At 45.2% G+C, this 25,866-nt stretch overlaps 1 long non-coding RNA gene across 1 annotated transcript; it reads right to left on the reverse strand.

The window, feature by feature from the left end:
- Nucleotides 1-10,855: 10,855 nt before the first annotated feature.
- On the reverse strand, nucleotides 10,856-15,536 carry LOC119390302 (uncharacterized). The gene is made up of 2 exons (XR_007415798.1): nucleotides 14,998-15,536; nucleotides 10,856-11,083 (listed from the first exon to the last, which is right to left on the reverse strand). It is a non-coding gene; the product is annotated as an uncharacterized LOC119390302 (long non-coding RNA).
- Between the last annotated feature and the right edge of the window lie 10,330 nt (nucleotides 15,537-25,866).

The following is a 25,866-nucleotide window of genomic DNA, read 5'->3' on the forward strand; positions in this document are numbered from 1 at the left end:
CTCTGGCGACTATGCAGCAGAAGTCTCGCTGTGGACGTTTCTTCGCTACTGCAACTGTCGGAATTCTGGGTTGCCAGGTTTAGCTACTTTGCGCCATTTTGGCTACTTTTCTAGGCTGGTGGCGGTAGAAAAAATGTCTTGGCCACTTGGCTACTTCTTGGCTACTATTATGTTCCCTCGAGTGGAGCCGAATTATTAATGTCTGGTGACGTCGCAGCCGCTGTCGCTCGAGTATGAGGTGTCAAAACATGGCGGCCAAAGTGTGTCCCCCAGCCCCAAGATTAAATTTGGCGCTTGAAGAATACAAAAGCAAATCCTTTGGGATACGCGCTGGCGTTCACGGAAAACTGTTGCATCATACCTCAATTTCACAGCACCTACTGCTTAATGCTACATTAAACCAAAGTTGGAAGTGAACAGGAGAATCGCAAGCGCTGCGTATTCCGCGTCGAGCGCACTATGCATACAATGACATTAGAAATCGGATGTTCTACAAATTGCTTGCCTCATGTTTTTTTTTTTTTCAAATTAAATACGGACTGCCACTCAGGAATGCTAACTGCTTGGATTTCATCAACACACAAGAAATGGCAAAAGCGATTGCAGCGTCCGTACAGATAACCGATGTGCGTTGTTCCCACAAAATGTGTATAACTGCAGTTTCTGAGTGAATCACAGTAGCCGTGATTTTTATCCCACTCATGCTGTGGCCATTTTTGGTTGTCACCAAAAAGCTGGGACTTCCAGTACTTTGCAAAAAACTCACGTAAAACGCGTAAAGTGAATGCCGCCACATTTGCAACAGCCAAAGACACTTCATTATGCTGAACGAAGTGCTTGATAGAGTCAACAATTATTGCCTAAATCGCAGCACTTCCGATTTCGAATTGTTCGCACCGTACGTATTTGCATTTCGGCTAAAACACTTTTAAATTTAGCCGTTTAAATAAAAACTTCGCAATTTATTTCACGCACGCGTGGCTATTTTGGCTACTTTTCCAGCCCGCGGCATAATTCAGCCACTTTTTGGCTAGCTTTTCCAATTTTCTGTCTGCTTTTCGTCTTTTCGACCTGGCATCCCTATCAGAAATCGCATGCACTGTCTGCACAGCTTTATTTTATGCTGTGGAGAATCGGGCAATGTCATCGTTAAGCCGTCGTCTTTTTGTATCCGTACTTCTCACATTCCAGGCAACGTTACACTCCTATGTCCTCAGGTAATTACCAGTAAAGTGTTCTTATATCATGTGACTGCATCAGCAGGTAATTTCATTCTCTATCTTTGTTATTTATAATGAGGTTATACCTGTCCAATAACTCCACAATCGGCCCGCTAACAGTGCGGTGATAAAACCAACCGCTGACACCTAACGCAGTTAGTGTGGGCTCTTTGACCGCTTCAAAACGCTTATATTCTGCTTGTATACTAGGTACATAGTTCGATCATTTCTACACTGGCTGCTGAATAGTAGTAACGAACAACTTTATTTCGCAAGACGCAGGGTGTTCCTAAATAAAGTTGTTTATAACTCCTCAATTGTATAAAAAAAGAACAATATTCATAGACAAAAATAAGTAAGCTATATCTGAACAAAAAAGCAGTAATTTTAGAAGTACATACGGAAGGATTGCCTTGAAACAGAGCGTCACTTATGGCTCTTGAGAAACGATGATTCTGGAAAGGGTTAAACATTACTGATGTTCACAGTTTAATACAAACGTCAGAACAACAGATAGAACGTCAGACGCCCGGGCCCTAGAGGCTCGGTCTCCCTCCCCCCCCCCCCCCCCCGAAAGTTTTGTGAAGTAGGTGTTTTTACAAAAAATAAATAATGAAAATAGGTGTTGTTCTCAAATAGTCAAGGTTTTCAGCAAGTGCCACCCCCCCCCCCCCCGAAAAAACGTACTGGCTACGGGCCTGAAAATTACTATTTACTACCCATCCTTGAAAAGCGGTGCAAATTATTACTTTCTTTAATTATTTAAGTTGTTCAAATTTGCTATAGCGCATTGCCACACAGACCAATTATTTTAGGCTGGGTGTAACTCCAAATTTCGTTTGATGCGGCCCTACCCTGTACTTCACGGAATGCAGCATATCAAAAGTTAGGGATCTGAACCGTTCTAATAAAGCGTAGGGGAAATATTACTGTGTGACACAAAGTAACTTCTTGTTTACTAAGAGCGTGAACGTAGAAATATATTCTCCAACCTACGACACAATGCCGAGCGAGGTATGGAAGTTTCCCACTTGATGTGCGGGGGCAGATTACTCTCAATCCCTCAAAAATAATTTGTCGCGCTTATTTTATTTATTATTTATTTCACACACTGGTTAGCGATATTTCATTGTATAAGATGATCTGATTTGCCTGATTCATCGAAGTGCGTTCAAGTGAATGATTGCTCGGCCAGAAGAGGGTAATAAATCAGATGTGAGCATCCGAGCAGTACGACAAGGTAGCGAGGCAGCAGCGCCTGTGCCTTCGGGCTACGGAAAAGCAGCACCATGACGCCAACAACACTCTAGGGCAAGCGTAACGTCAAAATGCAACCTCTGAAGAGCAAGTGAATTAATACAGGGATGGCCCCGTTGCCAACCACTGCTCTATTAAAGCAGCTGCTCGGTCCGGTTTGAAAATTACGTTACTGTATTTCAACGACACGTTTCAAATAAACACACCGTCACAAGTACGTGTTATCACAAGCATGTAGTATCTGTCATGTTCTGTCAGTCCTCCTCTTGGACAGCAAACAGAATTACGCTTTAGTGATAAGCAGTTGATCGACATCTATTTTAAATGAGAAGCATTTCTTAGCGAACGTCTGCGACTTTGAGCGTATCTATCTATCTATCTATCTATCTATCTATCTATCTATCTATCTATCTATCTATCTATCTATCTATCTATCTATCTATCTATCTATCTATCTATCTATCTATCTAGCCGCCTACGACTTTGTGCTCTCCTGGTCGCTTGGTTCATCGAATGTGCGCCAAAATTGGTATGGCGTAACATGACTGTATGACGAACATAAATGACAAGTCATAATATGAAAGTCAAGACACGCATGTCATGTACAGCTTGATTTACATGCTACGCTCATGGTGCGCTGGCGGCCGTTTCGCTAGTTTGATATACACCAAAATTGGTATCTTGCGACGTGACTGTGTGACGAACATAAATAACACGAGCTAACATGAAAATCATGACACGCATGTCATGTGCAGCATGACTTAAGTGGCACGCTCATGGGGCGCTGGCGGCGGTTTCGCTAGCTTGACCTACCCCGAAATTGGTATTGCGTGACGTGACTGTGTAACGAAAACAAATAACACGAGTTAACATGAAAATCATGACACGCATGTCATGTACAGCATGACTTACGTGCCACGCTCATGGGGCGCTGGCGGCGGTTTCGCTAGATTTATATACACCAAAATTGGTATCTTGTGCCGTGACTGTGTGACGAACATAAATAATACGAGTTAACATGAAAATCATGACACGCATGTCATGTGCAGCATGACTTACGTGGCACGCTCATGGGGCGCTGGCGGCGGTTTCGCTAGCTTGATCTACCCCGAAATTGCTATTGCGCGACGTGACTGCATGACGAACGTAAAAACTCGAGTTAATATGAAAATCATGACACGCATGTCATGTACAGCATGACTTACGTGCCATGCTCATGGAGCGCTGGCGGCAGTTTCACTAGCTTGATATACACCAAAATTGGTATCTTGTGACGTGACTGTGTAATGAACGTAAATAACATGAGTTAACATGAAAATCATGACACGCATGTCATGTACAGCATGACTTACGTGCCACGCTCACAGGGCGCTAGCGGCGGTTTCGCCAGCTTGACCTACCCCGAAATTGGTATTGCGTGACGTGACTCAGTAACGAACACAGATAACACGAGTTAACATGAAAATCATGACACGCATGTCATGTACAGCATGACTTACGTGCCACGCTAATGGGGCGCTGGCGGCGGTTTCGCTAGCTTGACCTACCCCGAAATTGGTATCTTGTGACGTGTTGTGTGACGAACATAAAAACACGAGTTAACATGACAATCATGACTTGCATGTCATGCACAGCATGACTTACGTGCCACGCTAATGGGGCGCTGGCGGCCATTTCGCTAGCTTGCTCTACCCCGAAATTGGTATTGCGCGACGTGACTGTGTGGCGAACATAAAAACACGAGTTAACATGAAAATCATGACACGCATGTCACGTACAGCATGACTTACGTGCCACGCTCATGGGGCGCTGGCGGCCGTTTCGCTAGCTTGATCTACCCCGAAATTGGTATTGCGCGACGTGACTGTGTGGCGAACATAAATAACGCGAGTTAACATGACAATCATGACTTGCATGTCATGCACAGCATGACTTACGTGCCACGCTAATGGGGCGCTGGCGGCGGTTTCGCTAGCTTGCTCTACCCCGAAATTGGTATTGCGCGACGTGACTGTGTGGCGAGCATAAAAACATGAGTTAACATGAAAATCATGACACGCATGTCACGTACAGCATGACTTACGTGCCACGCTCATGGGGCGCTGGCGGCCGTTTCGCTAGCTTGATCTACCCCGAAATTGGTATTGCGCGACGTGACTGTGTGGCGAACATAAATAACGCGAGTTAACATGAAAATCATGACACGCATGTCATGTACAGCATGACTTACGTGCCACGCTCATGGGGCGCTGGCGGCCGTTTCGCTAGCTTGATCTACCCCGAAATTGGTATTGCGCGACGTGACTGTGTGGCGAACATAAATAACGCGAGTTAACATGAAAATCATGACACGCATGTCACGTACAGCATGACTTACGTGCCACGCTCATGGGGCGCTGGCGGCCGTTTCGCTAGCTTGATCTACCCCGAAATTGGTATTGCGCGACGTGACTGTGTGGCGAACATAAAAACACGAGTTAACATGAAAATCATGACACGCATGTCACGTACAGCATGACTTACGTGCCACGCTCATGGGGCGCTGGCGGCCGTTTCGCTAGCTTGATCTACCACGAAATTGGTATTGTGCGGCATGACTATGTGACGAACATAAATAACACGAGTTAACATGAAAATCATGACACGCATGTCACGTACAGCATGACTTACGTGCCACGCTCATGGTGCGCTGGCGGCCGTTTCGCTAGCTTGATCCCCGAAGTTGGTATTGCGCGACGTTATTGTGTGACGAACATAAATAATAGGAGTTAACATGAAAACCATGACATACAAGACGATGTATGCAGCTCTTTGCTGGCTGCTTCGCATTACATCGATTCCCACAATGCGTGGGATCTGCCGTCTTTTTTTAACATGAAGGTGCTTTATGCCACTGCACGCCAAGAAATGTGCACGTAGTTTCCGTCACGGAACTGACTTCTGGAAAAGGGATCGCAGGCAGCGACGAATTAAATTCAGAGAAAGCTAGCCTGGGTTACTCGACCGGGACTCGACGTACCAAATTCACTACTTTGAAGGATAGAATTCTGGCACGATGACACAACGCCACAAGCGCAAGCATGCTTGATGGCAGGAACGCGTCATTTATGCATCTCAAGTTTGCAGTGATGACAGTACTACCCCGAAAAGATGCGCGACCTTCTCGTTCCGAGCAGCACGGTCATGATTTTGTTGGATCTCGCGTTGGATGAGCGAGACGATCGCAAGCGGAAAGCACACTCTTTCACGCGTTCGAGGCGCACACCACGAACTGCTTCTCGCATTCGAGAATCTAAGCGCATGGCAACATACCGGGGTGCAAAAGACAGGGAGGCTTCTACATTCCCCTCCTTCTCCCCCAAATTATCTGACACCCCTCCCCCATTCTCGTTTCTTCCGTCGCAACGGAAAATTGTGCAGCGCATAAAAATATGTGGAAAGTTGGTGTTCAATTTATGATGAAGATGAATGCGAAGCGAATCTGCAGGTGGTGGCGGCTAAAAGGTGTTGTAAGAAGCGGAGTGATTCCGCCAAATTCTCTGCATCTCGAAACAACAATCTTGAGGAGGTGCGCTGCAAGGTGTCATAAGTGTAAAATTCGTATTTGATTTAAGAGAAGTATGAATGTGCAAACGAGTTGTAGTGTTACGTATTGAGCGCTAGAACGAGCTCCGGTAGTCGAGAAAGCGACGTCAAGCACGGAGGCCCGCAAAACAGATCTAGTTTATTCTTGAGAAAAATCGCTTTCTATGTGTTTCTTGACCAACAACGGTGATGGAAAAATAACAAGGAAAGCGAGTGTTGGTGAACGTGGCAACCTTATCTGAAGATGCGGGCGCAAAAGAAAAAGGGGCACACAGCAGACATAACAGCGGACCTCTACCGTACCATGGAATGCGGAATGCTATCCGGAAAAGCACTCGTAAAACGCTTTTCAATGGCCGTTTCGAAATACGCCAGGGCCTCCCCATGTGCGGCGCGAAGCGCGACGACACGGAGCAAACGGAATGATTTTTCGTATTCTGAGGTGCAGTATAGGCCAAGGTTCAAGGAAGCAGCGGGGCCTTGTATAAAGGTGAGCGAAGCGGGGAGGGGTGGAGGGGTAGGGCGTAATTTTAGAAACGTTAGCGTTCTATGCCGTTGGAAGTGATAACTGGACAGCATTTGAAGTAAGCCAGATCCGCATAAAAATAAAAAAAGAATAAGAAGGTTGCTGTAATATACAATGAAGTTGCATTTAATGAAGAAAGAAACGACCAAAGGGTGGCAGCCGGAATTCCACGCTGTGATAGATCCAATAAAAACGAGAAAAATACCTTCCCTCGAGTAATGTCACAACTTCAGCATGGTCGGGCTGCTTGGTAACTAATCGTCACGAAGTGTGTGGAGCAGTACAGAGAACCGGACAAAAGCGGTGAAAATGGGTCACTGCGAGTGGCTTGTTTACTTGCGTTTTCGCCGACTTCTTCTGTTCCATACGCTGTCTTATAGGCACGTTATCCGGATAGAGTAGCAAAGAAGTGTGACATGGTTAACCTGTCGGCATTTACGTTTCTATGTCTCTTATTAAATCCGACCGACTGGATCACTACTTGTTACTAACCTCCTTAAAATAGACTCTGAATTTTCAGTCTCAGAGAGCAGTTGGATCTGTAGCATCCCTGTCCCCTCCCCACTATTTGTGTGGTCGAAGCACCAGAACCCTCCCGCCTCCTCACCCCGAAAGAAATTTTTGCTAGGCCGCTGTATGGCGTTGCGATTGCGAGTCAACACAAGTTGGCAAATTGGAAACACATTGGCAAATTGTATTTCTTAACCTCGAACACAACTGCAACTACTTGTGTTATGAGTGATTCACGTAAAAAAGGAATCATCATTTTTTGTTGGTTTCTTGCCTTCGCAGCATTATTTGGAGCATACAAAACTACCCAAGTTATATAACGAATGATATATTACCCATGCCAGCACAGACGAAAAAACCACGCATCTCCACGGAGTGAATCATGACGAGTGGGCGAAGCTCTGGGTGTCGTATTTCATCTATGGATTGAATTGAATTGAATTTAGTTTAATTGCAACAAGGTTGCGAAGATGACCAAGCGAAAAGCTGCATTGAGCAGAATGAGGGGAACTTGGCCACCTCATACACTGGCCGGCTTCACAGCGGTCAAAGAGAAACACACACTATACATATCGCATAAACTAACAAAATGAGCGAACAACCACGGTCAGAAACTAATATACTGGAAACCTTATGAGTCTAGGAAAGAATGCAAAAGCGGCCGTCTTGTTTGTTTTAGGCAACAAGAAGCGGCACTCGGAGGATGTGGTTAATTCCCTGTCTAGAAGGCCTGTTATCATATGTTACATGCTCTTACTATATTCTTGAGTCGGGTGAGAAGTTAATTTTCAGTAGTGCGTGTTTGTTGCTGAGTTGCCTGATAGCTTCGTTTTTATCTTTTTCTCTAGGCCAGATTACTATACAACGCCCTTGTCTGCACGTTTTATAATAACGTCCTCTCTCTTTGCGAGTTGTTTGAAGACATCGTGTTCTGCGTAAGTTAAGTTCTTAAGCTTTCGACTCGGTCTAGTTTTCCTCGGAAGTTCCCTTGAGACTAGTTTTATGTGTTGGTCTAACTCTTGGCATCTTTGTGTATCTGGTGGCCAAGTGCTTGGCGGTTGCAGTGAGTCATTGCTTACGTCTTCAGTATCTGCCTTATGAAAAAAGAACGCCTTAATTCACAAACGTCTTGCAAACTCAGCTAATCTTTGTGGAGCTCCTACTCATTCACTGCATTGTTTACGGGGTAAAATGTAAGGCCGCGCTTCAGCAGATCTACATCTACGGGAGTTAAGCACTGTGATATGTCTACCACTTTGCTGCTGCGCTCTAGGGCGTTTGACAGGCATTACGGCGCTTTCCTCCTTGTTCATCAAATTACTGAGGACAGAGTTCGAGTATGAATTTGGTAGCGCTGCTCTTTGATGAACACTTTATTTTCGCTACGCTTTACAAATTGGGCAAGCTTTTCAGTTTCCTCTACAGAGAGTTTCATGCTATTAACTTGGATGGATATTAAAGTAGGCTGATTTCCGCAATGCTCTTTTGAAATATCTATTACTGAAAAATAGGCTAATTTTAAAATGCAGTTCCATTTTGCTAATAAGTTGGGTGGTAGAGTACCCAGGTCACATCTGAGGTTAATTTTAAGACCTTTCGGAATTTTCTGTTCATATAGGTAGCTAGAACATTTCATCAAATATAATCTGTAGTTTGTGGCGAGTTTACGTGATTGGAGGAAAGAACAAGATTCGCTGTTGCCTCTACTACCCTTGGCGTTGGCTGGTGATATGTGTTTGAGTCGAGTAGACTTCCGGGGAATGACGTTGTCAAATGGTGTGGTGAAATATGAACCGTTGTGTGTTTGTGTACCAGTTTGTTTGCTTTGGTTTCTGGAGTCTTACGGGCCCGCAACGCAGCAGAGAGACTTACTTTTTCTGTGCCGACGTGAGAGCGGTACGCTACGTGCTAGAGCGCGTTCCGAGGGACCTTAATAAAGCTTTCCCATCCATTCATACTGGACCAACTAGTTTTTAAAGCCATCGCGCTGTTTTGCATGTTGATTTCCATTTACTTTTATTTCAAGCACACACGCACGTGTGTCTTGACTATCGCTTTTATTTAGCGCAGCGTTAATAAAAAATAAAGATTGCGCTGGGCTTCAGCGCTATAAATTGGTGGCACTCGGACAGAGGCAATGAATATTATGGCGCCACCACCACGCCATCACTTTTAACTCTCAACAGCGCAGAACTATTAGTACGTGTAAGGAAAAGTAGGTGGCACTACATGTCTTTGGCTCAGAATTACAACTCCTGTTTGGTTTGTTCTATCTAATATAAGCACGTCTAAAAAAGCGCAATCTCGACGCGCGGACAAGGTGACAAAAAACACACAAAACAGCTATTAACGACATTTTGTAACATGTCGAAAAGCATGCATGAAATTTCTTGCCGGTTACACTCATAAAGCTGCTGCAACCAACAGCACAGAAAGGCAATGACGTCGATGGGCGAACGTCGCGCAGTGATTGTTTCGGTGCAGCCAGAGACACGCCAGCGGGAAGCGGAACACCTTTCCGCATTCGCGGTTCAAGCTACGAACTCTGCCTCTCGCGGTGAAGCGCTGTATAGTATATGCATGAGCACAGGCGTAGGTTATCTTATTCCTGGGGAGCGCACACCTTGGCGTTTCTCTCGTCAAATCACAACGCTTTGAAGGACTGCATATCGAGTACCAGAGTTTATAATGTGCTTGCTGACGCCATCTATGCGCGGAATTCATGATGTGCCCAGGTGTATTTTAACTACTTCAGCTACCACAAGGGTTAAATCATGATCATGAGCGCTATTCTTAGAGATGGAGATGTGCCACAAGGCGTCAAAGTGTATGCATCCACGTTAAACGGTGCTGTAACTGTCAAACAACAGCAGACACTATGCGAGGCCTCATGCATCAATGTACGACAAACACTTAACTACTACTGTGAAAACACAGTTAACTTTTGTGCTATACCGATTCCTATGATGAAGGGAGCAACGGTGTTTTTATTGTTGATTAGGATGTTCATATTTTAAATTCTACAGTTATATTCATTTCGTTAGCCCTAGCTATCTCTGGTGCTTCGTACAGGCGGTAAAATGGCTACAGCCATATTTAATTACCTTGCTTTGTCATTTGGCGTTCTTCCTGTCCTCCCTTATAATGTTGTCGAGCCCCTAGGTTAATCTTAAATGAAATGAAATGAACACATTTAATTACCTCATGACCGTCTTCAAGGCAAAGTTTCATGTATGAATATCAGCTCCACTTTTTGTTAAGCAGCTTCCACCATTACTACAGTTTAACCTCGTTATAACGAACACTGATATAGTGAATTATCGGGTACAGCGAACCAAATACACACTTCGCTTGTTGACGCTGCAGTTTAGTGGCACTTATTCTTTTTATAGGGAAACAAAAAAACGCAGGAGCGGCCACGATGTCCGCTGAAGCGAAACATATTTGGTCCGCGTGAGAGCCTGCTTTTATTTCTGCTGTTACAATGATTATGTGTTATAAGGAACTAGTTTATGGCGACATTGCTACTTCATTACACCGAGGTCCTACTGTGTAGAAAGAAATGGTGGCATATTTTTGAGCAGTGATGCAACACGTGGTTACACCTTGGCTCTATTTTTATGTGGTGCACCAAGCCATGGCGCAGCATTGCAGTGGTGTAGAAACATTTGACACGGCGTCTCACTTACCTGACTCCGGCCTACCCGACTGGCAAACTCAACAGTAATGTCTTTTATTTATTATCGTGCACTCCACGAGTGCTGCCAGTGTGATTTATTCCAAACTTCTCGCGACGTAGCCATTAACCGTAAGATTACCAGCAGAAATACGTAGAAACACAGCGGCAAGGTTATTAAAAAGACTAGATAACACCTAAATGTACTTAGAATAGTCGCGTTTTCTCGTAGTAGTAGCATGAGCAAAGTGTTCCTAATGGCAAACGGAAGCCCATGTCACATTTCAAGGAGTCCGTTGTTCGTTGTTTCTGTAAATAAACAAAAGAAAGTGAATAAATTTCAAATGCGAAGCATTTCTTAGCGAACTTCTGCGAATTTGAGCGTATCTATCTATCTATCTATCTATCTATCTATCTATCTATCTATCTATCTATCTATCTATCTATCTATCTATCTATCTATCTATCTATCTATCTATCTATCTATCTATCTAACTATCTATCTATCTATCTATCTATCTATCTATCTATCTATCTATCTATCTATCTATCTATCTATCTATCTATCTATCTATCTATCTATCTATCTATCTATCTATCTATCTATCTATCTATCTATCTATGGTTTAAAATGGTAACGGAAACAGCCTTAGATATCCGTAAAGATTATTGCGTGATACACGGCGCAAATATTCGTTTGAAAACCAAACTGCTAAAAAAAGAACAACAGAGAACTAAACTCCATGCATAAATCTCCACATATATGGTCGTAGAGAAAAATCGCATGAAGCTTCTAGGTCAGGTGGCGCATTCACCAGGTTTACGTGCAAGAAGGCTTCCAGGCCATGAGCATTATGCTAACTTTTCAAAGACGATAGTCTTTCTTGGGGAACTTAAACGTAGAAATTTTGGTCTGTCTTTCTGTTTGTCGGCACGTCCCTCGATTCAGCCATTCGGCCAAAGTTGAACCACTTGCCCAAGGGCCAGCCATCGTGAACGGCTGACTAGGTTCATACTTGTATACATTGTTGATCAAAAAGCAAGCATTACGCATATCTGAGGCGCAACATCACTAGGTAAGTATTAGGTGGTGTGTTCCTTTAATAGAAAATACATAGATACGTAATTCTAGAGAACCTAGTTTCTTAAGCAGCGCTGAAAAGGCGACTGCGACTGAAACGTGGCTTCCTCCGTGCCCTCTGCACGAGCTCATTGTTGTGTTTCGGTTTCGGTTCAGTATTGCACTGTACGAATGCCATGGGGCGCCGCTCTGGCATTCCTGCTTTACCCAGGCGACGTGAATATAAAAGATTGTGTGGAGAGTACTCGTTGAGTGTGGACGTTTCTTCTGCTTCGGCGCTTCGCGCCAAACCGCGTGTTCGGGCGGGCTGGCGTCCCCGCCTGTCGCGTTGGTCACCGCCGGTCTTCGCCTGCTGCTGCGCCGGAACTACCAGCCCGCAACACAGCATTCACGTTTCCCGACGTATTGCCAGATGGCGTTCATATCTCACGCAGCGCCTCTTCTATCGTCTTTAGACGACATTTGCAGCGAAGCACGTAGATACCCGGCCAATTTTTTTATACCGCATGACCTTTCCGTTCTCGGTAAAGCGGAAACCTGCAACCATTTTCTGTCTTTTTTCAAGTCATTTTATGTATTACAAGTGCTGCACTGTGCTGGTCGTACATTCAGAGAATTCGCCACAAATTTGCAACATTTATATGGCCATCAACCTATGAATCTATGAGACCAGAAAATCTGTTCAGACCAGTGGCGTCGCCAGGGATGTGGGGGCCGGGGGGGGGGGGGGGTTCGGGTGGTTCGAACTATTCCCCCTGATTTTCGTTTTACTTTTGCATGTGTATATACACGCGCACGTACAAACGCGCGCACGAACATACATAAAGTACAGTTAACACCCCCCCCCCTTCTTATGACAACATTTCTGGCTACGTTGACGGCTCAGACCGGTTAATGCAGATAGGCTGGGTGACGTACATCAATCTGTACGTGTGAGAAATTGTATGCCGCTACTTGTAAATGCGAAGCATTTCTTAGCGAACCAAAAGCCCCTTTGATCGCCTCTATCTACGCATCTACCTATCTTTCTAATTATCTAACTGCCTACGTCTGGGTGCTCTCGTGATCACCTCCTCAACGTGGTGCAGACCAATATTGGCATGGGAGGGTAAGAGTGCTTGACGAATTTGACTGTCTGGTCATGGCATGAATAATGTGAAAATGATGTCGCGTACGTTGTCAAAAACCCTTTCTTTCAAACATTTGTGGCACATAGCCGTTTACCGTGGGCCGCGGTATGCCACCACACTTACAAAAACACGCCGATCCACCTCGTAACGCTTGGCTCAACGCCAAAAAATGCAGCATGGACACTACTGCATGACTGCTTCGCATGAAACCGATTCCGACAATACGTGGGATCTGTTGAATTTTTTCGGAACAGCTGTCACATTGTTCGAGGTCTCTTGAACTGCGCCACCGAAACTCACACACGAAGCTTGACCATCGCGCCTTACGTCTTTCGCAGCCTTCTCCCTCTTACAGGCCTCTTTTTTTAGGGGGGAGAGGGGGGGATGTTGCCGTCTAGGGTCGCCACCGAGGCCACGACACGGTATGGTCCACGTCATGCATAATTTGAATTTCGCCACGTGTGGCGCTCCGTGCGTTTGACCCAATTCTCTAACTCTGCTTATCCTCCGAACGCAAGAGCAGCCTACCCAACGCAGCTTGGGGGCCCAGCATCTTGGGTCTCCAATTCTCAAACTTCCTAATAACGAGTTGTTACCAGAAAAGTGCCTCCTTCAAACTCCCCCAGCTTTGCTTGTCGCCTATACAATTCTAACATTATCCACTCATTATAGTTGCCAGATACGCCGCTTAAGCTTCTAGTCAGCGCTAGCTGTAACGGTTCTGACTATGGCTTTTTAGAGCACTTGTGGTGTTTCTTTGTTATTTTGTTTTTCTGAAAGAGTCGAATGCACTTTAACTGAAACTGTGAAAAACGCAGTTTTTTGCTACTGACAATACAGTCGGGCGTTCCCACCAATTTTTGGCAGTGTGCTTGTGTCACCAAAATACCTCAAACCTATAATGCGGCTGAAATCTATATAGCCCACTATCGTCGATATTCAGGAGTAAAATTTAGATTTGGCTCTTATAGATTGGAAAACTTTATTTGGGCATGAATTAGTTCCTAAAAGTAGTCTAAATCGCAGTGAATTAAAGATACAGGAATATTTTGCGACAAAATTAACACCATCCCCGTGCGGTCCCTACGTGGGACTAGCCGGGTGGCGCGGGGTCTCCCCTGCGTCTTCTCTGGACCCCAATAAAGTTTGCATCATCACCATCATCATCATCATCATCATCCCCGTGCTTCCGTCGACGCCGTCCTTTGTTGCCTGGGCGTAATAGCGTTGACTAGGCTTGTAGAGCCAGTGGTACTTCCAGGCAAAAGGCGCACCATTCTGGACTGTCTGCAGCGTTTTATCTTCTTATTCCTGGCATAGATCGAAGGCCCTCAAAAAATGCTTCAGCTCTTCTTTTTCTTAGCTCGTTTTATAAATCACCATTTCAAAAGACTTCTTCTTCAAGGAGGAGATCGGTGCCCAATATCTTTATTTTAGTTGTTTACTATTTCAGTATACCGGGTTGGAGCGAGAGAAGCAGCGCTAAACTCGAAAAGAAGCACTAAAAGCCAGAAAGAAGTAGGAAAGTCGGCCTCTTACTATTTACATTCGAGTTTTGCCCTACGACATCATGTTTTTCAGTAAGTACCCACTCGCCCCCCAAAAAAAAGCTAATTAAGGAACGAAGGCAGGATAGGAAAGCACCTATGATACAAATGAAACATATTGGATGCGCCACGTTGGTTGTTTTGGTCGCGATTGTTGAGGCACTGCTGGTTTAATGTATCTGGCTCAGTTTGATTCAAACAACTGCACGATTTGGCTCATTATTCATTCGAAAGTGTTTTTTTTTTTAAGTTTACGTTACAATCAGGAATTGCCTCATTTTGATTACAAGTGTTTTAAATGGAAAGATACTGGCCTAGTTTCGGTTTCTGCATTTGGCCCGTTTAGCAAAAAAAAAAACGCCGCACTTGTATCAGCCATTTTTACGTGAGCTTTGCTGCAGGCAGCTTAAACAGTCATTTTACTATCAACTTTGATGATTTTGATAAATTGCCTTCATTACTTACACTTCCGCCGACGCAGGAGAATCAGATACTGCACAGGTGTACCAAGACCGTAGCCGTAGTTGAGGCCGTACGACCCTAGACCGTATCCGAAGCCATAGTTTCCAGTTCCGTACCCGAGGCTGCCGATCTTGTGTCCATAGACAGGAGCCAGGTGTACATCTGTACTCACTACAGGAGTGTGATACGTGGTTGTCACCTTGGTCACCGTGGCTGGTACTGTAGTGAGTGTAGTAATTGTAGCTGGTGCATGATAAGTTGTCGTGACCGTGGCCACACCTGCTGGAACGACTACCGGAGCCACAGCTGGAACTGCGTGCGCCGTGAGCAGTGGTACGGCAGGAGCATGTGCTGTGCCGGCAGGAATGAGTGAGTAGCCCTGCGTCGGGGCGTAGCCAATACTGTGGGCGAATCCCGTCACAGTGGAGTACCCAATGCCTCTAGACACGCCGAAGTGGCTAACGCCGTAGCCGAGGCCGTAGCCAGCGCCGATGTAGCTGGCAAAGCTTCCCGTAGTCAATGACAACACTACAAGTGCGGTTGAAATCTGAAGAGAAAAAAAAAACAGCCTATAGTTACATTACACCCGGGTGAAATCATTACGAAACGCTAGTCTGTTCAATTTTATCTGAAACACAAATATATACAGTAGTCGTACATTTAAACGCGTCAATTTATGGCTAAGTATGCGAAGGCGTTGTTTCCGACATCTGCAGTTCGTGTCATGCCCGCGTAATTTCGACTGGGACAGTTAAATCTGAGTCAATCTCTTTTAGCAGCGAGATTCGTAGCGACGGGCAGAGTCATCTCGAATAACGGCAGAACTGAAAGCTGGGCCAGTTGGTGATAATACTTGAACATGTTTAACACAGCGCAACGACGACTAGGACACAAGAGAAGAGGAGACAAACCACAGCGCTGACTCGCAACTGAATATTTTATTAGAAAACAAGAATGAAAAAAAGGGGGGGACACTTCAATCCTCACACCCATGTGACGCACAAAACCAATGAAACGGCAGGTCCGCTGACATCCTGAACAATGAAGAGCCTCACGCAGAGCACGTGTACTCTCCAACACCAGAGAAGTTAAGATATTGTGCTATCTAGAAACCTAACCTCGCTATCATGTAGGGCAATAGAAGGCACACTATTGCACTGTTCTCCCCTTTTTCTGATATTATAAGCTTCAGTTATTTAAAACAAGGGATATTAAATGTAAAAACCCACCATCTACAGCTGCGATTCAAATCCGGGCCTTTTGATTGGGAAGCGGGTATTCTACCACTGCACCGCTTTGGTGGAGCTGCGCGCAACCCTTAAACGGCGACCCATTGCAGGCTACCGATCGCAACACGCGAGCTTCCAACATTTCGAAGCTCGTTCCGGGCACTCCCCTGTTCTAGTACACTATAGACCAGAACACAGCGAATTCCATGCGCAGCGCCATATTTGCATCGCGCCTCGCGCCATCTATCGCACCGCGACGAAACAACATGCGCGGGCTGCCATGCCAGCAGACGCTACACAGGGCAAACGTAAAACTCGCGAAACTCAGCCCGTCGAAGAGCGTGTTTTGCGGCTTTTCTAGCCTGGACACTTTCGGTGTTTTTATTGGAACATCGAGAACACCTTGCTCATGCAAGTCCACAATGTATGCAGTATGTGCTGAGCAGGCTACGGAAGCAACCTCGTCAGGTACGTATGCCGTTACATTTGTAAAAAAAAAAAAAAAAAAAACACGTCCGAAAGAGTGAAACGATGTTTTGGTGCCCCATATTACAAGTTGTGCACAAAGTTTTGTGAAAGCTCATCATTTCAACGTTCATCGCGTCATAATTAGAGTACGCTTTACAGGTAGTTCCGCGGAACGTAACTTTTGCTTCACGAGCGCTCTTACAATAATGCGTCTTGCTCACAAAAGCGTGCTATCAGAGAGTATACCTGCAGTTTCGTTCATCGATCCCTTTTCGAAGCTATCTGCGCGATTTTGATCTTGTAACGATGATGATTTACAAGCGAAACTGTGCTATTCTTAGTTAAGCCGATATTGACATGGGCGGCATCCAGCTGCCTTTTATTAAATGTGTGCTGTGTAAATACGCTAAAAAGTTTATCTGCTTGAGTAGCGCTACGCCTGCGACGTAAATGACACTGGCGCGAGTACTATGCCTTGTGTCCAAATAAATTTGCGGACATCAAACACTGAAATGAAAGCACGAAATTCTGGCTAGCTGTCGAGGAACACCGTACCATTTATTACCTTTTGAAGACGAAATCTTGAAGACGTGGATGCCATCAAAAGCACTAAAGCTTAATACTACGTTGAAAGTGGCAAAGCATGCTGCTTGCTTGTGCTTGAAAGCACTACCTTGAACTACATTTTCATCAAACGAAACGCTCAAAGGTATGAAGTGCACACCGCCACAAAGCTCGCGCCTGCCTTCAACCCAGCTGCGTGTCACGCAAATTAGGTTCGTAATATGAAATAGGTGGGCATCACACTGCAGAATACACGCAGTTAGTGTACTTACTCGCGCATTTTCACTCGGTTCCTAGTTTTTCTGCTTGAATCACAGTTATCCATTCGCGACGAAGCTAAAAACACCGCACCGGCACAATTCCCATGGCGCGTCGTGATCGTCGCAGGCAACGCTAAGTAATATCCTCCTGTTGCGTTGCTTGTTTTGGCATCCAAAGACGACGCAGTAGTGCCCAGACAAGCTCTTATACGCTGAAGCGGCGCGGACGAGTACCTTTTCGCCCTTTAAAGCCTCAGAACTGCAGCTTGCCCTGTTAACTTGGTGCAACCCGCGCGCGCCTTAGCAGCCCGGCGTCTGGGTGCGAGAGTATCCGCTCGGCTCACCAGCAGCCTGGGTGCGAGACAGGCGTGCTCTGGTGTATAGCGGCACCGTACACTTGATTTTCATCTTTTCACGCTGAGACCTGTTTATCTGCGCTTGCAAGCCAGCTCGGGTAGGTTGCGCTGTCTACGAGAAATGGTACTTTTATGTTTTATCTGCTAGGGTTACCTTATATGGCTTCTTTAGGAGCCAGAGTTGCGCCAAGGAGGTTAAAAAATCCTTGAGTTGCGCATAGGTCCGCCATCTTGCACTCAAATTTGTGCGGTGAAGCCTCCCTCGTTCATACGGGATGCTTCTGAAGGCTGGACTCTCGTCCATTGTATTTATTGCTACTTTTTGGGACGCTCACCTACTCGCCATATTTCGCAAAAAGAGTTACATTAGAGGCTTCTAGCTTGTTAGGTATTCCGGTATACGCAAAGGGGATTACGGAATGCCTGCTTACCGGGCTTGCCGGTGGTTGGTATCGACATCGTGTGACCCTTCGTGTAACAACAATTATACAGACGCTTGTCTGTTTTCGCCATGTCCGTGAGGGGTCAAGGTTTTAAAAGGCAACTCATTCGATATTACGCGGCTGCTGCAAATTTACTCCAGCGGGGAAGTAGAATGCCCTGTGTTTCTGCAGTAACAAGCCTATGCTTGCCTGGTTCATATTGGCCCCGCCAGATGGCACCACCTATCCGGCATTTAACGTATACGGTTACGGTATTGGACAGACTAAAACTCTCTATTAACGCACGCTTAAGTTATACCAACAGATTTTTTTTTCAATTTGCATACGAAGGTTTGAAAGTGTAGCTGCTTTGAATACGTCTAAGAAGACGCTTCGGAGATGACTAACTAGCCTATAGTCGAGGCACCTCAGGTGCTGCAATAATCGCAACAATTAAAACGCGAGCAACATTGCACACGACGATGACTCGACGGAGGTTGCTGTCTTTCAAGTCTCGCTTGCCGGTGGAAAGCCATACGAGCGACCGATAGCGGCGACGCCATCGTTGGCAGCACGATTGTACTTGTGGTAATAAACGTCGATGTTACGGACTTTGCAAAACGCCCGTAAGTCTTTTAATGACTTCCGACATTTCTGCACGACCTCATCACGCGCCCATTGCCAAACGATGCGATTCCGGAAATCGACCACACGTATACATTGCAGCAGAAGCGTCAGTTACGGCAGTGAATGGTAGGAGAAGGTGGGGGAACGCTCTCCTTCGCTTTCTGCACGCGCGCCTATTTAGCGGCTGCATTTAGTTCTAGACATACAGTATCATGCTGGAATGGACATTGCACAGACATTCAAAGTTGTTGTACAGACATTCACAGGAGCGGTATATTTATTGTGTGCACCTCACTCTAATCTAAATGAAGTATTAACCAGACCTAACCACTCCCCCCCCCCCCTTTAGCACTGGGGTCTGCCACAGTCCCTGATAAGGGGCTACCGCCACGCAGTTACTGACATGCGAGTTGACAAGTTGTACTTGGAAGGTAATGACCTCTCAAGTACCACTGGCTGCTAATGACAATTTAAATAGTCTTGTGGCCTTGATAGGGTGCACTGGGTTCAGAGTCTTCAGGTCGCTGTATGAAGCCTTCAGGCGGGCCGTTCACAGGCTCTTTAGGGCCTGCTAATTTGAGTTCAAGTGACAGCTCATTGTTCAAGGGCGTTAATTTTGGCTTTCACCTTCGCTACTTCCACTATAAAATACTGCTCTGCAATGTAGTAGATGTCAAGCGAAACATTTTGACAGGAAGATGCTCACCTGAGTGAACATATTTCATTAATTTTGCACGTTATTACTGACCCTTCATTCTTCAAGCAAGTGGCTCTGACATTGCTCAGCCCACACTACTATGTTGCACATTCGTGCATTTCCTTACAGAGGATCCACTTTCGCGTTGTGGCTGCTACTCCAACAGCGCTCATCTATTCTTCGCTTGTTATGCCATATATATCTTCTCAGATCAAGCTCATCCACTTTAGTAAAGTGACTGGTTGAAGTGCTTCTTCAGGAAAACCAATTACTAACGGGCACATCACCGTGAGCTAGTGTTCGTTTATATGCCCTTACATTATAGCTCTTTCCCAAGTAAGACACGAATGTGATTGTGTTGACATAAGTTTGACGCTTAGGCAATAATTGAGTGTTTCCCTCCATCTTTCAGAGTAGACCACAAAACTGCCCTTGGGCGCTTTTAGTTAGACATCAATAGCTAATATAATATTAGAGACGGGTTCTTTGCCAGCTCACTGGTTGTCTTGGACTATCTTTGACATACAATTTCAATCAAATACTCATCATTATTACTCTGCAGGCGACAGATATATTCGGGCTGAGAAGTTGGAAAATATCTGGCGTCTTGTAGTTTCGTACAAGTTGCAATGTATCTAAATGTATATGGACGAAATAATTCGTGCTAACTAGAAGCGTGTACATTGAAAGAAAAGGCAGTAAGCAAGATGCCTCTACGACATAGCCATATTCTAAGTGGGAGCACACGAAGAGATTGTTAGCACTTTCTTTATACCACTTTATAGCTTGCGAATGAAATAACACTTAACATCCACTAACTGAACAGAGGACTCATTAAGCCTCATAGCTACCATGTGTTACATAATTGGAGTTCTCGGGCCGCAAAAAGATATCGCTTATGCTACATAACAATATTTAGACATCTTAAGTATTCCCTTGTTTTGCGACACTTGTAACTGGTACCTCAAAAGCGCGTATCAGTGTACTATGAACTAGCTTCGATAGTTAAGGTTTGCAACCACAGGGAAGAGCCGATTACGACAGCGCATCGGTAGCTCCTGTAGTAATAACATTACTTTTAAGTTCCTTGCTGTTATTAGTATTTGCATTTTTTCTCAGAATAAAAAAAGCAGGATAAGATGATTTCTATAGGAATGTGTTTAACTGCTCTTACACAAATGCAAAAAAAATACTGAAAAATTCTCACCATAATTTTTCTGCGTCTCGCCTCGGCTTATCTCAGTATCTTATCCGTCCGTTCTCATTCAGCGCCCCTGGGCACCTGAAAGGCAGTGAAGCACATAAAACTTCGCGCACCAGCTACTCAGTCTTCACCGGCGGTGTAGTTACCTTGGTGCGTTGTTACAGACTGGCACAGACGAGCGCTCGAGGCGGTGTTCTATTTCAGTTGCAGTATGATAGAAAGCAGGAAAATCCTCAGCTCTCTGCAAGACAGCAAAATGAGAGTACTTCTTCTTCGGGAAGTCATATTTCACTGGGTTTTGCTTTACCGTATGCGGCACATTGCCAGCTAGCAGGTATTGCACCGAAGTGATCAAGCCTCGGTAACAGCGTAGTGAAGAACGACTTTTGACAAAAAAAAGAACAAGAAAGGCTAAGGAAAGAAACACAGGGAAAAAAATGTAAGCCTTTCAGTATAGCGAGGATGGGGAAAAGAGCGCCTTGCGCGATGTGGTCGTAGTTGAGCGTTTTCAATGCACCACGCGTACCCTAAAAGCTGCATGTGCTGAATATTTGCAAAGGCTCGCGAGTTACGCAAGTGCAGACGATGGCGGCGAGCTGGGCGTCGGTATGCAGGGGAGGCCGTTGAAGTAATAGTAATCAAATCTGTGGAGCAATTTGTTCATACGCCAATTAGCCCCATACGCGTAAACAGTCTCATGATCTTGTTCACATAAACGTAATTTTTGTTGCCTTAGGTTTACTATTCGTGTAGAACGTACCCTACATATGTTGTAGCGTGGTAGAATATGTTTGCGCGAAAGAAAGAGAAAACTAGGGACAGAAGACAGTAAGTGTTCAGCAGTAATGTCTAGTCGCGATAGCCAATTGCATATATTGAGCGTTTTATCAGGTATAAAACGAATGTGCACCGATAGCCAAGACTGAAATTTAGAGTAAGAGCAATTGCTTTGTCGCCCCGGCGTGCACAGAAGTAGTTACGGCTTATCAAAGGAAGTTTGATGTAAGACGCCTACTCTGCCCAGTATAAACCACAAGGTATGATTATGCAGACGTTTTCTAGCGTGTTGCATATCCTATTGAAGATTGTGCAGAATAATATTTAAGTGACAAATATCCTATTCGGAATGATATAGAAGATCATTTAACCAAAGCGAATGCCGCGTTTTTGACAACGTGGAACTAAGAGCCTGCCGAACTCCGGAAAAAGTTCACATTTTGATGAGCCTCTTTTGTTTTGAAAAAGGGGAGACAAATCTTAGTATGTCGTGCTTTTCCTCTAGGATCTCCACCGTTTTCCTGTGCTGATTGCTCGTAAAGGTCACTATAACGCCAAATCGGCGTTACGACTGCCGCTTCAGGGCGTTGTAGCAGGAGTACAAAAGTTCTACTTGGTTAGCTCTTGCGTATACTGCAGTGCTCTGCTTTATTGCTGCACCGACTGTTTTTGGCGACACTTTCACGCTGCGATAGAAACTTATACGTGCTCTATGCTGGAGACCTAGCCAAAGAATGCTCATGCATTAAACTTGTATTACCCGTCTGACAGTGTGGGCTTGTTGGGAGACTTCACAGCAATTTTATCCTCTTAGCTGGTACGAATACACAACAGTAGCTAGTACCAAGTTTCAACTAAGACAAAAACGCCAGGTCTGCGCAGAAAGAGCAGCACAGTCACAGCGAAAGCTTTAAGAGCGGCATTTCTAGAGCCCGGTATAAACTCTCTGGGAGCTACTAATACAAGTACACTAGCAACATACCTACTGCGCCACAAATCATAATTTTTGTGAAGTTCGGAAGCACTCACGACGCCATTATTCGACATTCTGCGAAGAAGCGAGGTACCATCTGTAAGGCATTATGTGCACTTTGTTGCTGTGGCGGCTGATGACGATGAAGAATTATGGCTGAGCCTTTTGGAGTGGGTTGGAAGCTTTAATCGACCCACTAGTTACGTAATTCGCATTGTGTGACGCGCGGTCGTTATTTCACTCTCCCACCATGTTTTTTAAACATACGCTAACGTGAGATAGAGAGAGAGAGAGAGGGAAATAACTTTATTGAGACCCTAAGGGGAATTGGGTCATGTGGGCCTTATGAGCTTCCTTGGCAACCAATAGAAGTTCACTTGCGAGGAACCCAGTACGCTATAAATCATCGATCCTGTTCCATCTGGGATATTTTTACAGCAAAAGCTGTTATGAGATCCTTTGAGCGGCCGTTTTTGGCGCCGTAGTTGTCCGCCGCCGCCGCTGCCGCCGGGGTCCGTAACCACTATCGCTCGAAATAAAAAAAAAACGAAATAAGAAAAGAATTCCAGGATGGAACGAGGTTCGAACCTGGGCCCTCTTCATGGGAGCCCAGTATTCATCCTGTGAGCCATGCCGGTGCTTGAAACTGCTTTGCAAAAAGACCCTATACAGGCTTCATGTCGGGAAGGAACCGCATTAACATATGCTATATAGCGTCGTAGAAGAGTAAAATAGGCACCAAGCGTCGCACAACGCGAATTCTTAACCAGGCGCCACACAATGCGAATTGCGCAACGAGTAGGTTGTTGAATGCTTCGAACCCATTACAAAGGGCTCCGCCATAATTCTTCATCGTCATCAGGCACAGAATCAACAAAGTGCGCATACTGCCTTACATGCGTTTAGCAGGTACCACGGCTCTCCGTAGAATGACGAAAAATGGCATAGTGCCTCCTTCCCTACTTCTACAAAATTACAATGATTTATAGGTAGTAGGTTTCTCGCAAGTGCACTTTGTATTGGTTGCCAAGGAAGCCCATAAGCGCATGATGCATTTCCTCGGGGTCTCAGTAAAGTTCCCCCCCCCCCCCCCCACTCGCTCCCACGTCAACGTATGTTATACAGCATGGCGGCAGAGGGAAATAGCGACCGGGCGTCACCCAATGAAAGTTGCGTAACTGGTGGGCCGTTTAAGGCTTCCAATCCATTACAAAGGGCTGAGCCATAAATCTTCATCGTCATGAGTCGTCGCGTCAACAAAGTGCACATAATACCTTACAGACGTGTAGCTGGTGCCTCGCTTCTCCGCAGAATGACGAATAATGGCTTAGTAGGTGCTTCCCAACTTCACAAAAATTGTGATTTATGGCGTAGTGGGTACTTTGCTAGTGTACTAGTATTAGCAGCCCCAAGAGAGCTTACAACGGGCTCTAGAAACGCCGCTCTTCCAGCTTTCGCTGTGACTGTGCTGCGCTTTCCGCGCAGGCCTGGCGTTTTTTATTATTTCGCGCGATAGCGGTTACGGACACCGGCGGCGGTTAAGGCGGACAACTACAGCGCCAAAAACGGCCCTTGTGATCTCATAACAGCTCTCGCTGTGAAATGAAGAGGGACAAACCGAAAGCGCTTCTGGTTTGTGATTCCCTGTTTGTGTCTTTGTTGAAAATTAGCGCTACCTGCAACTACGTATAGTTAGTATGTGTTTGTAAATATGCTGGTCTAGCCTTTCATGTAAGTCGAGCCGGGCTTACAAAACTCATGCGCGCTACGAGATCGCAACGTGTTAATATCATTTGCTGGCTCTTTAACAAACTGAGAACTAGGTCAGCAACTACTTAGCCAGCTTATAATGAATTTTTCAATGTAACCCTTTTAATGCCTAATCACGCGCAACAATTTAAATCTCCTGAATACTCTCGGAAGTTCTGTTAAATTAAAATACCATTAGGCATTATGGCAAGACGTTTTTGAACACCAATTATCAGGTTTTACAACTTATTCGCTCTAAATATGCGTTTCAAGTAATACTTCAATATACAAATAATTAATTATTCTCAGTTATTTACCTGAGCTTAGTTTGAGAAATACTGTGAGAATATGAAAATGAATAGGCAAATATACTAAATTTTGTTGCATTCAACGCACACGTGGATTTTTAGGCCTCTGCTTGAATCAGCTGAAAGAGTAGGTGCACATACGATCTGCTTTTACAATAAATTTGTGCGCATCATTGTGTCTCCTGTACACGAAGTGGAGTCCATGTTCTCTAACTGATACGTGTAAGTACTTTATCTTTGTATAAAGTCAGAGTGGACTATGCCTGGGATTTCACACTGCGTATGCTTAGCCCAAGGAGTTTCTCTTTTTCTTCCTTTATTTTTTAAGCCTCCTTGATTTAGCCCGCGATATCGCGTAGCTACGCTGGGCCCGTGTGAGTAAGCGCGGTCATTATGCTTCGATTACGTGTAAGTTAGACCACACGTGTTTGTGACATGAATGCTAGGTTAAAGGGCACGCGTTGCGCATTGAGTGGACAAGGTCAGCATTTGGACAGTCGCAACGGAAAAAGGTTAGCACAAGTGACCCGGGGCCGGAGTGACAAAACTGCTACTCGCGGAGCTGTTGTTCCCGAGCACGCGGAGAGCGACTGTCAAGCAGATTTCATTTTCCCAAGCAGGGGTGGCCGGCGGAAAGCACTTCAACAAATATCTTGCATTTGAAATGACAGCTTGCTCGCTGCTTATCGGCAAAGCCGTGCGCCAACGTTGCTGCGGGCGTGAGTTCATTTCTTCTTTTTTTTGGCTGGCCTTGCGAGCAGCGGCATTGCTTTTTGCCAGCCATCTCTGCTTTGGAAAATGGAACGGGCTTGGCACTCTCGCTATCGGCGTTCTCGGGAACAACAGCGCCACGCGTCAAAAGTTTCGCCACTCCGGCCGACAGTCCCTTGTGCTAATCTTTTTTCGTTGCGACTGTACTTCGTTTTGGCGTTTTTTAAATGAGAGATTATTTGAGAAGTATGTTCAGTGCGAACTTCGTAAACTGGTGGCGGTTCTGTTCGACAACATACGCATAAGAGCACGGATAGTACAATGCTTCTAGCCTACGTTTTCATAGTGAATCTGCGTTCCGGGATCTCGTCCTTTGCTATCAATGAGCTTAATAAGTTACTTCATTATTGTACAGGGGGAACTTACTGCACTTTCATAGTCGAGTACTTACGTAGCATTCTAAACGTCGTCAGTTTTCTTTTTTTCTTTTTCTGAACAGCACTCTCCTTGCGGCGTTGTCGTGGGCT

The sequence above is a fragment of the Rhipicephalus sanguineus genome, chromosome 4 (assembly GCF_013339695.2).
Source record: "Rhipicephalus sanguineus isolate Rsan-2018 chromosome 4, BIME_Rsan_1.4, whole genome shotgun sequence".
Taxonomy (NCBI): Eukaryota; Metazoa; Arthropoda; class Arachnida; order Ixodida; family Ixodidae; genus Rhipicephalus; species Rhipicephalus sanguineus.